The 13,248-nt window shown below is 38.2% G+C and overlaps 1 protein-coding gene and 1 pseudogene across 9 annotated transcripts in view; one reads left to right on the top strand and one right to left on the bottom strand.

Moving 5' to 3' along the window:
- The window catches only part of Rfx3 (regulatory factor X3), a 259,080-nt gene that overhangs the window by 46,117 nt on the left and 199,715 nt on the right, over nt 1–13,248 (top strand). The window lies entirely within an intron of this gene.
- On the bottom strand, nt 6,942–8,264 carry LOC102918908 (THO complex subunit 3 pseudogene; annotated as a pseudogene).

Here is a 13,248-nt window from a genome sequence, read left to right as displayed (position 1 = left end):
ATAATGGAGTTATATTGAAATTTATAATTATTATATTTTAAATGGTAAAAATGAGGTAAATACATACATGTATCTATATGCTCTGTGTGTCTGTGTGTGTCTGTACTGCCCATCAGGGTACTGTTATTTAGATTTTATAGATGGGAATATTGAATTAAGAAATCTGATGACATACCTCAGGTCATTTAAAGATGGTGAAACTTGGATTTGAACTGTGGTCTGTTTATCACTGAAGACCAACCTTTTAAATACTATTTTACAATTTTACACATTAATATCCGGTGCTTTAGTGTTCCTGGCTTGCTTTCAAAACCTTCCCTCTTCCTGTCAATTCCAGAGATAACATTCAATAACTTGACAACAGTGACCTTTCTAAACAAATATAGAGTGTTACAGAACCAGATGGCCCAAGATTATATTTTATTTTTCTGGCTCAAAATAAATTGCCTGTTCTCTGCTTGATAAAGTCCAAAGAAAAAAAGATGCTTCTGTGTCCCAGGACCTCATCAGGCCTCATGGCCAGCCAGTGCCCTTTATCATGAGCCAGTCAGAACCGCAGAGCCCATGGCCTTATACCACAGTTTAGAGTCTAATGAAAGGGCAAGAAGCAGGGTTTGCTACATGCATTTATTTTGGCCTTTAGTAATCATTATGGATTTGGTAGAAAGGTTTGAGGAACTGACAGATAATCCTGTGGTTTTGTTAAGTTGATGTGAGCAAGGGGATGGCAGATTTATAATTTAATAAACCTGTGTGTTATACATCTCTTTTTGGTGTCTGTTTTTCTTTTGGGATCTTGGGACGATTTTTCTAATCATCAGCAATTTCATTCTTATTTTAAACATTATTTTTTATTGTGTGTGCACAGAATGATTGTTTGCATGTGTAAGAGAGCATGTGTATAGAGGTCAGAGGATAACTTCATGGGCTCTATTCTTTCCTTTTACCTTTACATGGGTTCAGGGGCTTGAACTTAGGTCAGCAGGCTTGCATGAGAAGGGCCTTTACCTGCCCGACCATTCATTCTTGACCATTTAAAATGGAAATGGAAATTTTCTTAGCAATGTTACACAAATATACTTAGACCACCTTATGTGTCCACTGTAAAAAATATTTTCTATCATACATAATCATAAACACAGCATCTCTACAAGCTCAGTCACTCTTAGAGAATTTTTGACTGGGAGAGATCAGGTTATGCAGGGTGAGTGTAGAAATGATGAAAAGAACTGAAGAAGCCACACTTATCATCACCCAGAATCCATGATGAAGAGATATGCTGGCCTTGGAATTAGGAGACCTGTGTTTAAGACTTAGCCTTGCCATCTATAAGGACCATTGAACATGTAATGCGACTGTTCAAGATCTTAGCTTTGTCATTTGAAAATAAGACTTGAATAATAATTACCTTGTTACATTGCCAGATTATTCTGAGGCAAAGTTAAGGATGTGATAAATTTAGCATGATATTACTGTTGTGTGCTGTTTATATAGTAGTGTTTAATATATGATAACTGTCCCAAATGTCTGTTGTACTGATGGTCAATGAAACTAAATAGTATGCCCAACTTTCATAACTGCTGCCTCAAAGGACTACCACATCTGTTTTTTTGGAATGCAAACATAGTTATTGCTATTTCAATACACAGAAAGTTGAATACACATATCCACAAAAAAAAATCTGGTGGAGTTGAAACTAGAAATTAATTAGCTTTATATCCTCTTTTGAGACTCATTCTTTTGCCTGCATTATTCTTTCTCAGCACCCTACTTTACCCTTGCTTGGTCTCCTTTTTAAATGTTATGCTGTGTCCTCACATCTGTTAGACATGTACACGTTATAGACTAATGTCCACAAATGAGGGAGAGCATGTGGTTTTCTTCTGAGTTTGGATCACTTATTAAGTTCCAGGTCCATCTATTTTTCTGAAAATTTCTTTTTTTATAGCTGAACAATATTCTGTAGTGTATATGTATAATTTCATTATGTGTCTTTTGGTGGATGTCTAGGCTGTTACAATTTCATTGCTATTGTGCATAGAGCAACAATTCATAAATCTCTATGGTAGGATACAGAGTTATTTGGGTATATGTTTTCTGTTTTTTAAAGATTTGTTTATTTTTATTTATGTATATGTGCTTTGCCTGAATGTATCTAAGTGTACTACATGTATGCTTGGTGCTTGTGGAGGCCAGAAGAGGGTGTTGGGCCTCCAAGACCTGGCCTTACGTGCAGTTGTAAGCACCAATGTTTGCACTGGGAACCAAATCTGAGTGACCTCTCCAAGAGCAGAAAGTGCTCTTATCTCCAGCTGATGCTTTTTAAAGTAAGCTACATTGTTTTATTTGTGTTTGTGTACACCCATATGCACGTGTGTGCATGCTCATGCATATCCACAGAGTGTGAGCTTGCTTGCACTAGATACTTTTAGAGCCCAGGAAATGTTTTTCTTCCAAAATTTTAGTCCTGGGAATTAAACTCAGATGGTCAAGCTTGGAAGCAACCATTTTTACACATTGAGCCCTCTTGCTAGCCCTGCCAAGTGTTTTTCTTAATAAAAAGAAAGTTAGGTATGATGCTACATGGCTGTAGTATGAGTATGCAGGAAGCTGAGGTAGGAGTGTGAGGTCAAGGCCAGTCTAGCCTGCTTCGTAAGTCCCAGGCTGGCTTGGGCAACATAATGAAAATTTATCAAAACCAAACTAGAAAAGAAGAATTAGTAAACTGTTTTATCTCCTTCTTCATATTGCCATTAAGGGAACTTGAAATCAAAACTTATTTCAAGCATTCATGTGGATCCTTATTCTTTACATATTTCTATTTAACTTCCCAACTTTGATTGTCTATTCTAATTTATGTTTCTTTAACCCTAATTTGTGTATATTTCTATTTTTACAACTTTTCTCATTGTTTTTCATAATTTGTTACTTCAAATCTATATAAAATGAGGGCAGGCTTATACACACTATATAAAAAAATGACTTTTGCCGGGCGGTGGTGGCGCACGCCTTTAATCCCAGCACTCGGGAGGCAGAGCCAGGCGGATCTCTGTGAGTTCGAGGCCAGCCTGGGCTACCAAGTGAGTTCCAGGAAAAGGCGCAAAGCTACACAGAGAAACCCTGTCTCGAAAAAAAAAAAACCAAAAAACAAACAAAAAAAACAAACAAACAAAAAAAAACAAAAAAAAAATGACTTTAATGGATTGTAGAGCCCATGCTACAAGCTTTGTCCTGTATTTCAGAGAGTTCTTGGTTAAAGCATTAAGCTGAATTATAATTTTAATCTCTAATTCTCAAATAAAAAAGACCCCAAAACTGCAGTATCTCCCTGTCATAATAGAATAGTAATATTGTAATCTTAAAAGTCCCAGAAGTCTCATAATAAAAGGTAAGTTTTATGAAGTGATTAATTCCCAAAGTTATATTTGTATGTTTTTAATTATTAAGAAAAAATCATCTCTGTCCTGCCTTCTCTTTACATAGGTATTGCTAAAGCAGCATTATGTTTAATAAACATTACCATGTATGGAATATTGTGAGGACAGGGTGACTCCCAAAAGACATGATGTGCTGGGGTCATGACCTATACTTGCAGAGTACTTTTTGCTAACTGGTCTTGGGGAAAAGATGGAAACAGTTAATGTGCATACACTAAAACAAAAACCAGAAAGGTGTTTGGGATGTAGCTCAGTGGTAGAGTACTTGCTTACCATGGACAAAGTTGGTTTAACCCTAAGCACCACAAAGTGGGGTAAGGGTCAGACACTTCAACCAAAGATTTTTGTGTTTTATACCAATTTATAATCTGTTGTTAGGGGTTCTTACTCTTTTGGGGGGCCTGCCACCCATCTCCCAAATAAATTCACATAGAGAGGCTTATTATTACTTATGAATGCCTAGCCTTTTTTGTCTTGTTTCTTGCCAGCTTTCCTTAACTTATCCCATCTATCTTTGGTCTTTGGGCTTTTCCTTTTCTATTCCTGCATGCCTTTCTTTGTGGCTTTCTGGGTGGCTGGGTGTTTGGCCCCTGAAGTTGTCTTCCTCCTCTGGCTCCTAGATCTCAGCTCTTTCCTCCCAGTTCTCTTCTTCTATACTCTGCCTGCCAGCCCTGCCTGCCCTTTCTCCTGCCTTGCTATTGTCCAGTTCTTTATTAAACCATCAGGTGTTTTGGACAGGTACACTAACAGCTTCACAGAGTTAAACAAATGCAACATAAACAAAACTAACACACCTTAAAATAATATTCTACTGTATTTCCCTCTTTTTGTCTAAATAAAAATGAAAAGGTTTTAATTTAAACATAGTAAGAATATATACAATAACAATTATCAAGGTAAGGATTATATTCATAATAGTCTGCCCATTTGTAGTTAGCATATTCAGAGAAAATAATGCATTATCTGCCCTATCTTAGTGAATTCATAATTTTATACTTAATTTATCATAACTAAGGAAAATGGAAACTATAACTATTTAGTCTTCAACTCCATCAAAGACCCAGAAGAATGCATTATTATTTAACAACAAAGACATTTGGCTGCCTGGACAGTCACCCAAAGTTCCTCTGCAATGTTGGGGCATCCATCTTCTGTCTAGAGGCCCAGAGTATCTGGCAAACAGTTTCTTTGCCTAGTGGCTAATCTTGCACAATGAAAGCAAACTCCATAAGGAGTTTCTCTAATGCCCATCATGTTTCTGAAGTGAATTAGTGCTGCTAGGTTCAGATGTGTCTCATTGTCATGAGAAACTTTAAATTAACAAAACATTTTAAATGCCATATTCTATAGGTTTTTGAAAGATTTGAAGACCATCTATCTAAAATATTTCTCTATATGATCTGGAAGGCATACCTAACATATCTACAATTTCAATTGTTATTAATGAGTAGCCACTAACATGTTTTCTGATTTTCTTTTATAGTTTATAATAACAGCTTTCAAAAACTAGAGCTTCACTCTGCATTTCCAAATGAACTGCATAGGTATAATACCTTAAACAAGAATGTAAACATATATACAACATGTAACAAAAATACCTTAAATTGTTATCAATATACAAAAATCCTTTAAGAGTAGGAACACATATACAGTGTAACAAAATAACTTTAAATTTGTATCAATATACTATACTCCCCTAAATGATAACAAACATTCATAACCCACCAATTAACCAACAACCACACACATCCCCTAATTGTTGGGAATGTAGGCATAGTTTTCTTTATATTTCTTTTTGCTGTCTGAGGATAAAGTAGCTTTAGAGTCCCAGAGAGAAAATTTTAGATAATGAACAAGTCCTGGGAAGACCAGCAGTAACCTTTGCTGATAGATATCACCTGTCAAGATTCAGGAGGTCTGACCTGATCAAACCTGATCCATATTTACCCTGAAGGAATCCACAGCCTCTCATCTCCTGTGGGAACAAAACTCCAAACCATTTTTTATTTCCATTTGACAAGAATATTTTTTGACTTTTTAAAAGTTAAGGCATTTCTAAAATATCCAGATTGGTTCAATTTAGCAGACCAGTTCCCAATCCCATGTGTCCTAGCAGCTGTCTTTTGCGTCTCAACAATCAAATTCAAAATCAACACATACAGGATCCAGACTACCTGTGTATTTCCCATCTTATGTGGCTTTTTTCTTTTATGTTACTTTTACTCTCTCTTTAAAGACTATTTTTGAACAACTTACTTCTTTCTACCACTGTCCATACCCCTTTTCTTGCTTTCTTTAGTGTACACAGATTGTAAAACACACTGGAACCTCTTTTGAGGTTTTCTTCTACCTGGACTCCTTTACCGCATATCTCTAGTCTTTTTTGACCATGTGAGCAAACCTTTAAACTGCTAACCTACCCTGGATTCTCTGTGTGCAGCTGTCAACTGACACTGCCCACTTTTCGGGTTGTGAAAGCCAAGCATGAAACTCACGGCCAGACGGAGGTTTGTCTGACCAGGAACTGCATTCAACCTTCCTAGAGCTCAGAATGCCAATGCTTGCACTGCAGCAGGCATTTTTACTTAGTTTTTTTGTTCCTACTTAACGTACTAGCTGCTCAAGGGCTGAGTGACCAGCAGAAACTGTCTAGCTGAAAACCTTAAAGGAGCCACATACTCTTTTTTTGTTTGTTCAGCTTTCTCAGGCTCTAGATGGATATTCAAGAGCCCCAAGTTGGTACACCATTATGCTTTTGGCTGGTCTTTGGTCTATTTTTTTGGGGGGGGCCGCCACCCAGCTCCCAAGTAAATCACACATGGAGGCTTATTAATTATGAATGCCTGGCCTTAGCTTGGCTTAGTTTCTTGCCAGCTTTCCTTAAATTATTCCAACTATCTTTTGCCTCTGGACTTTTCCTGTTCTCTAACTTCTGTACATCTTACTCTTACTCCGTGGGTTGCTGGATGACTGACCCCTGAAGTCCTCCTTCTCTGGCTGCTTGAACCTTTCCCCACCCCCCTCACCCCCCAGATTTCACCCTTTATATATACTCTCTGCCTGCCAGCCCCGCCTATCCTTTCTTCTGCCTTGCTATTGGCCAGTTCCTTATTAAACCATCAGGTGTTTTACACAGGCACAGTAACACAGCTTCACAGAATTAAACAAATGCAGCATAAACAAAAGTAACATAACTTAAAATAATATTCTACTACAATAATCATTTAGAGTACTCACAAATTCCAAGAGCCGTTTTAAAACTGCTAAAAGGTGAGGGGTGAAGGGCAGATGGATTATATCAGGCCTCCTTCTCTTATGTCAGGTTCTCTTCTTAGGAATTATTAGGAAGTTCAAACAGCTTCACTGTAGACTGAAGTTTTCTTTTGTCCCTCAGCTGCTCGATCCCAACTAAGCACACAGACTTGTATTAAGTATAAAACTGCTTGGTCTATGGCTCAGGCTTCTTGCTAGCTAGCTCTTTTATTTAAATTTACCCTTTTCTTTTCATCTGTGTATTGCCACTTGGCTGTGTGTTATTAGTATGCTGGCATGTTGCTCCTCAGGTGGCAGGCTGGCATCTTCCCGACTCCGCTCTTCTCCCTGTCGCTCTGCTTGGATTTCTTGCCTGGCTCTTATCCTGCCTTTCCATAGGCCACAGCACCTTTATTAACCAGTGGGAGCAACACATATTCACAGTTTGCTGAAAGACCATCCCACAGCAGCTTCACAGTTCCAGCTTCCTGCCTGCTGTCATATTTGCCACCCATGTCATCATAGGCAAATGCCAGCAGAGACCTTTAGGAATGCTCAATTACAGTGAAGGACTGGGACTCATACTTTACCTTCCTGTCTGTACTTGAGCTGTGTTAATGTGATCCTCTGGTGCCAATGCCAGCATTCTCACATTGTGAGACTGGAAGAACACTTTCCACACAGCAACTCATCCATACTCCTGAAGTTGACCAAGTCACCTGCACTTCCTTAAAGGATTTCCTGCTGGGCGGTGGTGGCGCACTTCAATCCCAGTACTTGCGGGGGCTGAGCCAAGTGGATCTCTGAGTTTGAGGCCAGCCTGGTCTACAGAGAGAGATCCAGGGCAGGCACCAAAACTACCCAGAGAAACTCTGTCTCAAAAAACAAAAACAAAACAAACAAACAAACAAAAACCCAAAGGATTTTTCCATGGGGTTAAAATTGATACAGATGAAGTTAGAAGGATGGACATCGATAGACTGACTGTACATGCATAAGTTCTATATAACTGAGAACGGTGATACAGCTCTTGCTGTTTGCCAGGGGGAACATGTCATTATGATTGTCTCAGGAGTTTTATTGACTCCGAACTTTGTTGATCTTGAACTCGAACAGTGTCTCTGGTTTGGAATGGTGTATCTTGGCATCAGTAAAGGTCACATCATTATCCTTGCTGCCCACAGCTGTGGTCTGCCCATTGGGACTCTGGCAGGTATTAATGCTCTCTCCTTTGAAGTTCACTGTCTGTGTGTTTTGTAGTCCTCATATCCCAGATGGGAATGCCTTTATCTCCAGATGAAGTGACAAAGGGGTCAGGGTTACTTGGAAACCAACAAAACTGATTCACACTCTCTTCACATCCTCTGTAACTGTTATCTTTGACCAAAGGTCTTTTCCCAGCAAGAAGACCCAGCAAGTAGTCTTGTCAAAGAATCCGTAGGCTGAGTGAAACCCACCCTAGCTCCAGGCCACATCCCCTTTGGCACTGTGGGTCAGGAACTTGTCCATCTCTGTGGCTTCAGAAGAACTCCATTGTCCACAGTGGACCAATTCTCCTTGAGCACCAGGGCCCATAAAGCTGGGGCTTTTTTACCTTATTGCCAAAGGCTGCAACATTTCTGTGGACACTGCCATGCTGAACTCCTGAAGTACCCTATGAAGCTTGTCGCCAAATATCTTAACAAACTATGTGAGTTGTAGAATTCTAAAATGCTAGTTATCTTCTCTCATTTTAAGACTCGGATTGCTTTTTAGTGTTTTTGTTTTTTCTACTGTACTTATAGAAATGGAGAATAACACTCATGAGAACTGTGAAGATGTTAGAGCTCTGGTGGTAGTACATGGCTGTGGTTGTATTCTCGGAAGTTGAGATGAGATTTTGTTGCCAGCAGTTCCCAGTTTGTGCCAATGGAAACTGGCTTAGTGTTTGATGTGTTGTGACCATTTAGCTCCATCTTTCCTTACCTGCTCATGTCTAGAACTTAACAGGATTGACATTCTATTTTCACACATGATACTTTGGATCTAGGTTTTATTTTGTTTTTATGATATACTGATGAATTCTTGACATGTACCCCTCTTTTCTAACATCTGAGATAGAATACAGTAGTGCTTTGTCAAGATTGCAGAGGGGGCCTGTGAGAAAAGTCACAGTATTGACATTCTAGGTCAGCTGTAGTCCCAAGTGTATCCTCTGGAGCTGGGTTAGGGTTCTGAATAGAGAGCTGTAATTTTAAAACTATAATCTTGATGAATGTCAACTTTTTACTTACATTGTTGATTTTGTACATTAGATTATATCTTTGTTAATTTCCTTGAAATTAAGAGTTTCATGTGTTTTAATATTAACTAGAAAATAAAGACTTTTAATGTGGAATTATAAAATACTATCAAGTGTGTCCCTATGAGAAGAGTTCTTGTGAAAAAATAACCAAAAATAGTATTTAATCAATGAACACTCTCAGCAAAATCAAAATCAAAGAGCGTTTATATTGCTAATTATGAACAATCACCTTATGTACATTGTAGAATAGTGTTGGAGAGTCCATGGACTTTTTAATATTATTTGTGTGTGTGTGTGTGTGTGTGTGTGTGTGTGTGTGTGTGTGTGTGATGGGGCAGGGGAGGAGGGTATATGTGGCTCTCACAAGACTGCTTTTCTGAGTTGGTTCTCACTTTCCTTGCTGAACTCTGATGTTTCCGTTGCTCTGCTGCATGCTCCAGGCTAGCTGTCCATGAGCTTCGAGGTGACTGTTCTGTCTCTGCCTCCCCTCTTGCTGTAGGAGTGTTGGGTTACAGATACAGGCCAGCACATGCAGCTTTTCCATTGGTTCCATTTGGGTAGCAAGCTTGAAGAGTTGCACCTCCACCTACCGAGCCATCTTTCTAGTCCCAGTACTATCGTTTTTCTGTTGACCTCTCTTAACTTGTTGAAAACATCTTTTCTTCATTTGATATCCTGGAATCCAATTTGCTGTTTAAGTTTGAAAAAAAAAAAACCCCTCAAAACTAATTAGTTGTTTGCTTGCATTCTAATGGGACTAGACAAGGAATAGAAGATTGATGGGTAGACTGAAGTATGAACACAAGAGTCCATAAGTCTGGGATTTTCTGCAGCAGTTCAACGTTGGAATCTATTTTCCTTTTTTTCTCTTTTTGCAATAAAGGAACAGAATTTCTCTCTTGATGGCCAATAGTCTGGACTTTCATTTGGATGCTTCTTATATGAATTATATGGAGATGCCTTGCATCTTTCTAAATTTTTACCTCTACTAATTACAAAATGAATAGCACAAAAATGGCAGGCAGTTTTTCTAAAATATTAAATCAATTAGTTGTAATACAAGTGTGTAGTTCTACTGTATTTTTACTTTGTCCTTCAAAATGGTTAATGTTTTATAATGAAATTATGTGGTTTTTTTTTTCAAAAGAGAAAACAATCAGGCAAAAATATGAGAAATGTTTTCAGTTGTCCAAGGCTAATATTGACTTAAATAGGTCTAGGTTTTCATGGTTGACAGCTGCAGATAATTAGCTTTTTCTTCTTTAACAAAGAAAGCAAACGGAGCTGCAGGTCGTCATTGCCTGCTCTGTCTGTCGTCATCCCACTAATGTCTGTATTTACCTTCTGCAGCTCCCTGAGCTGAGTCAGTGCTGAGCTGCCTGCAGTCCACACAACAGGAGTGACAAGCGAAAGCTGTAGCACACGTTTGTGTGGCAGGAGGGTGCAGTGATTGACAGCACACTTTCTGTCTAAGAAACAGCAGTGCTGCGGAGCTCAAGAAGAGCCAGGCACATAATTCTTAAAACCACGGAGCACATTCATGAAGTGGATTTGGGAAAGGAATCGTCACTTGGTGTATTTGGGTGTCACTGTTCCCTTGGTTCTAAGTAAAGGGCTCAGGTGGACACTATCACCTGATTGATACATATGAAGAATTTCAGATATATTAGAGTTGTAGCTTTAGATTGTTCCAAATTCCAGATCTAGTTTTGATTTTATACTCAATAACTGAAAGTTTTCTTCACCTGCAACTGAGTTACTATTTAAAGGAACAGAAGAAAATCTATTCAATGAAGGATTTTAGTTCTATAAATTGAGCTATTTTCCAGTGAAAATTCCCATTTTCCAATGTCTTAAAGATTTTTGGAAGATAGTCACATGTGGTTGGTGGTTTTTTTTTTTTTTTTTTTTTTTTTGAGTCACAGTAGCTGAGTGGTCGTATTTGAAAATCCTCAGAACTGCCTGCGGTTTTTCATTGCTGTGATACATGCCTAGGACATGTAGGCAAAAGGATTGCTGAGGAATACATTTTTATGATGAGGCCAGGATGTTGGCCTTCATAGCTTATCATGGCAATGCTTTTTATCTTCTTGGTCACTCTGTGTGTCTGTGGTAGGAGGGAAACTGATGTCCCTGTGCACTGGCAGCCTCTACCAGCCCATCTGGAACCATAGCCTTGGTCCTGGTCCTTCCATTCTTAGTGTTAGGATTGTGTTCTGTATCAGCTTGTTTGTTTGGTTTGTGAGTTTTCTTTTCTTTTTTCTTTCTTTCTTTCTTTCTTTCTTTCTTTCTTTCTTTCTTTCTTTCTTTCTTTCTTTCTTTCTTTCTTCCTTTCTTCCTTTCTTCCTTTCTTCCTTTCTTCCTTTCTTCCTTTCTTCCTTTCTTCCTTTCTTCCTTTCTTCCTTTCTTCCTTTCTTCCTTTCTTCCTTTCTTCCTTTCTTCCTTCCTTCCTTCCTTCCTTCCTTCCTTCCTTCCTTCCTTCCTTCCTTCCTTCCTTCCTTCCTTTCTTTCTTTTTCTTTTCTTTCTTTTTTTCTTTTTTTTTGAGACAGGGGTTTCTCTGTGTAACAGTGTGGCTGTCCTGGAACTCACTTTGTAGCTAGGCTGGCCTGGAACACACAGAGGTCCGCCCGCTTCTGACTCCTGAGTGCTAGGATTAATGAATGGCCTGTGCTACCACCTGCCTGCCAGCACCGTTTTTCTTAAATCTCATGTTTGTCTTTAGAAGATTGCTTCATCTGTTGAGTATTTCATTTATAGTTATTAAAAAGTGTGGTGGTAATCTAATTGTACTGAAAGGTGATTTTGATTGTATGTTAATAAATAAAGTTGCCCGGGGGTCAGAGCTATTAGAGCCATAGCAAGAGTGTGGCGGTGGTGGCACACGCCTTTAATCCCATAGATATCTGTGTGTTCAGGGATATAGCCAGCATTGGAGACATATGCCTTTAAGACCTAGGGGGCTGTACATTCAGACAGTGACGAGGCAGTCACGTGTTTGGGTTTACAACCAATGAGAAGGCAGAACAAAATACTTTAAATAGACGAACAGACAGGAAATAGAACCCTCATTCGGGAAGCTGGGACACCGCAGGCGGAAGGGTGAGATTTTAGCTCTGAGCTCTGAACTCTCGGCTTTCTCTTTTGCATTGTTTCTGTGTTTCTTATTTAATAAGACGGTTGGTTACATCTATAAAAAAGTCTACTCTTCTAACATTTTCTTTAAAAAATATCATAAATGGGTGGATATTTTATAACCTTGGGAAAAAGTCATGATTATAACTCTGCTTGTGAAATATTTCTAATAAGTAAGGCAGATTCATATTCATAAAGTTTAAAATACTTTCTCCATTGAAAGTATGTCTGTGCAATCCAGAGATTAGTCATTGACTTGTGATTGACAACTAGCTCTGATCCCTGGAAGGAAAGCATTGATTCAGTGATAGATTTGATTAAACAAACATTTAATATGTTGGATTTACAGGAACCAGTTACTTTTGGTGTTTTCAGGAAGTGAGAATAATTGCTTACTGTTTTTTAGGAATGTGGATAACTGAGAGATAGAGGGAAGTGGTTTTAGAGTTCCAGTCTGGATAGCTACAGGAAACTGTAATTAAAAATCCAAGATGGCAGCAAGTTTTAGATTCTTTAATTTTTTTAAAACCAGAGACTCCTATGCTATTTAACCTAATAACTTTTCATTTATAGAGTAATTCAATTATAATAAATAATTCCCCTAAGAAATTGGTTCTATCTTTTGTTATTTAATTTTATCAGGTACCTTGTTAGTCTCTATTTAATTCTGAATGTCTTTGCATTTCCATTAAAGATCCTGATAAAGTCTTTTTATATAAGACTCTTATTTCTTTGAACTACCACCCATTTCTTTTATATTAGAGTAGCATGCTGGTTTTCCATTCTTCATGTTTTCTGACTTCTAATTCAGACCACATAACTTGGCTATATGCATTCCATAAAGCATTGCTTTTATTACATCACACATTGAGAAAAACAAAACAAAACACCCAATAACTTAACTTGTTTGCTTCAGAAAAAGAAAAAATGTTGAGTGGTATGCCAATGGAGGCGGGGAATACTGGGCCAGGATTAGGAAAATGTAGAATTCATTCCTGTTTCTGCTTATATAGCCATAATAATCATACTCCCGCTGCTCCTGTTCCCCACTTTGTAAAGAGTATTTGTTGTAAAAATTATTTGTTGTTGTGCAGAATTGCTATTAGCTATGTAGAACTCTTAGTTTTTCTGCTGCAGACTAA

Source organism: Peromyscus maniculatus, chromosome 1 (genome assembly GCF_049852395.1).
Source record: "Peromyscus maniculatus bairdii isolate BWxNUB_F1_BW_parent chromosome 1, HU_Pman_BW_mat_3.1, whole genome shotgun sequence".
In the NCBI taxonomy this organism is placed as follows: domain Eukaryota; kingdom Metazoa; phylum Chordata; class Mammalia; order Rodentia; family Cricetidae; genus Peromyscus; species Peromyscus maniculatus.
Note: the sequence above shows the minus strand (reverse complement) of the source record. Positions and strands in the feature narration are given on the sequence as shown.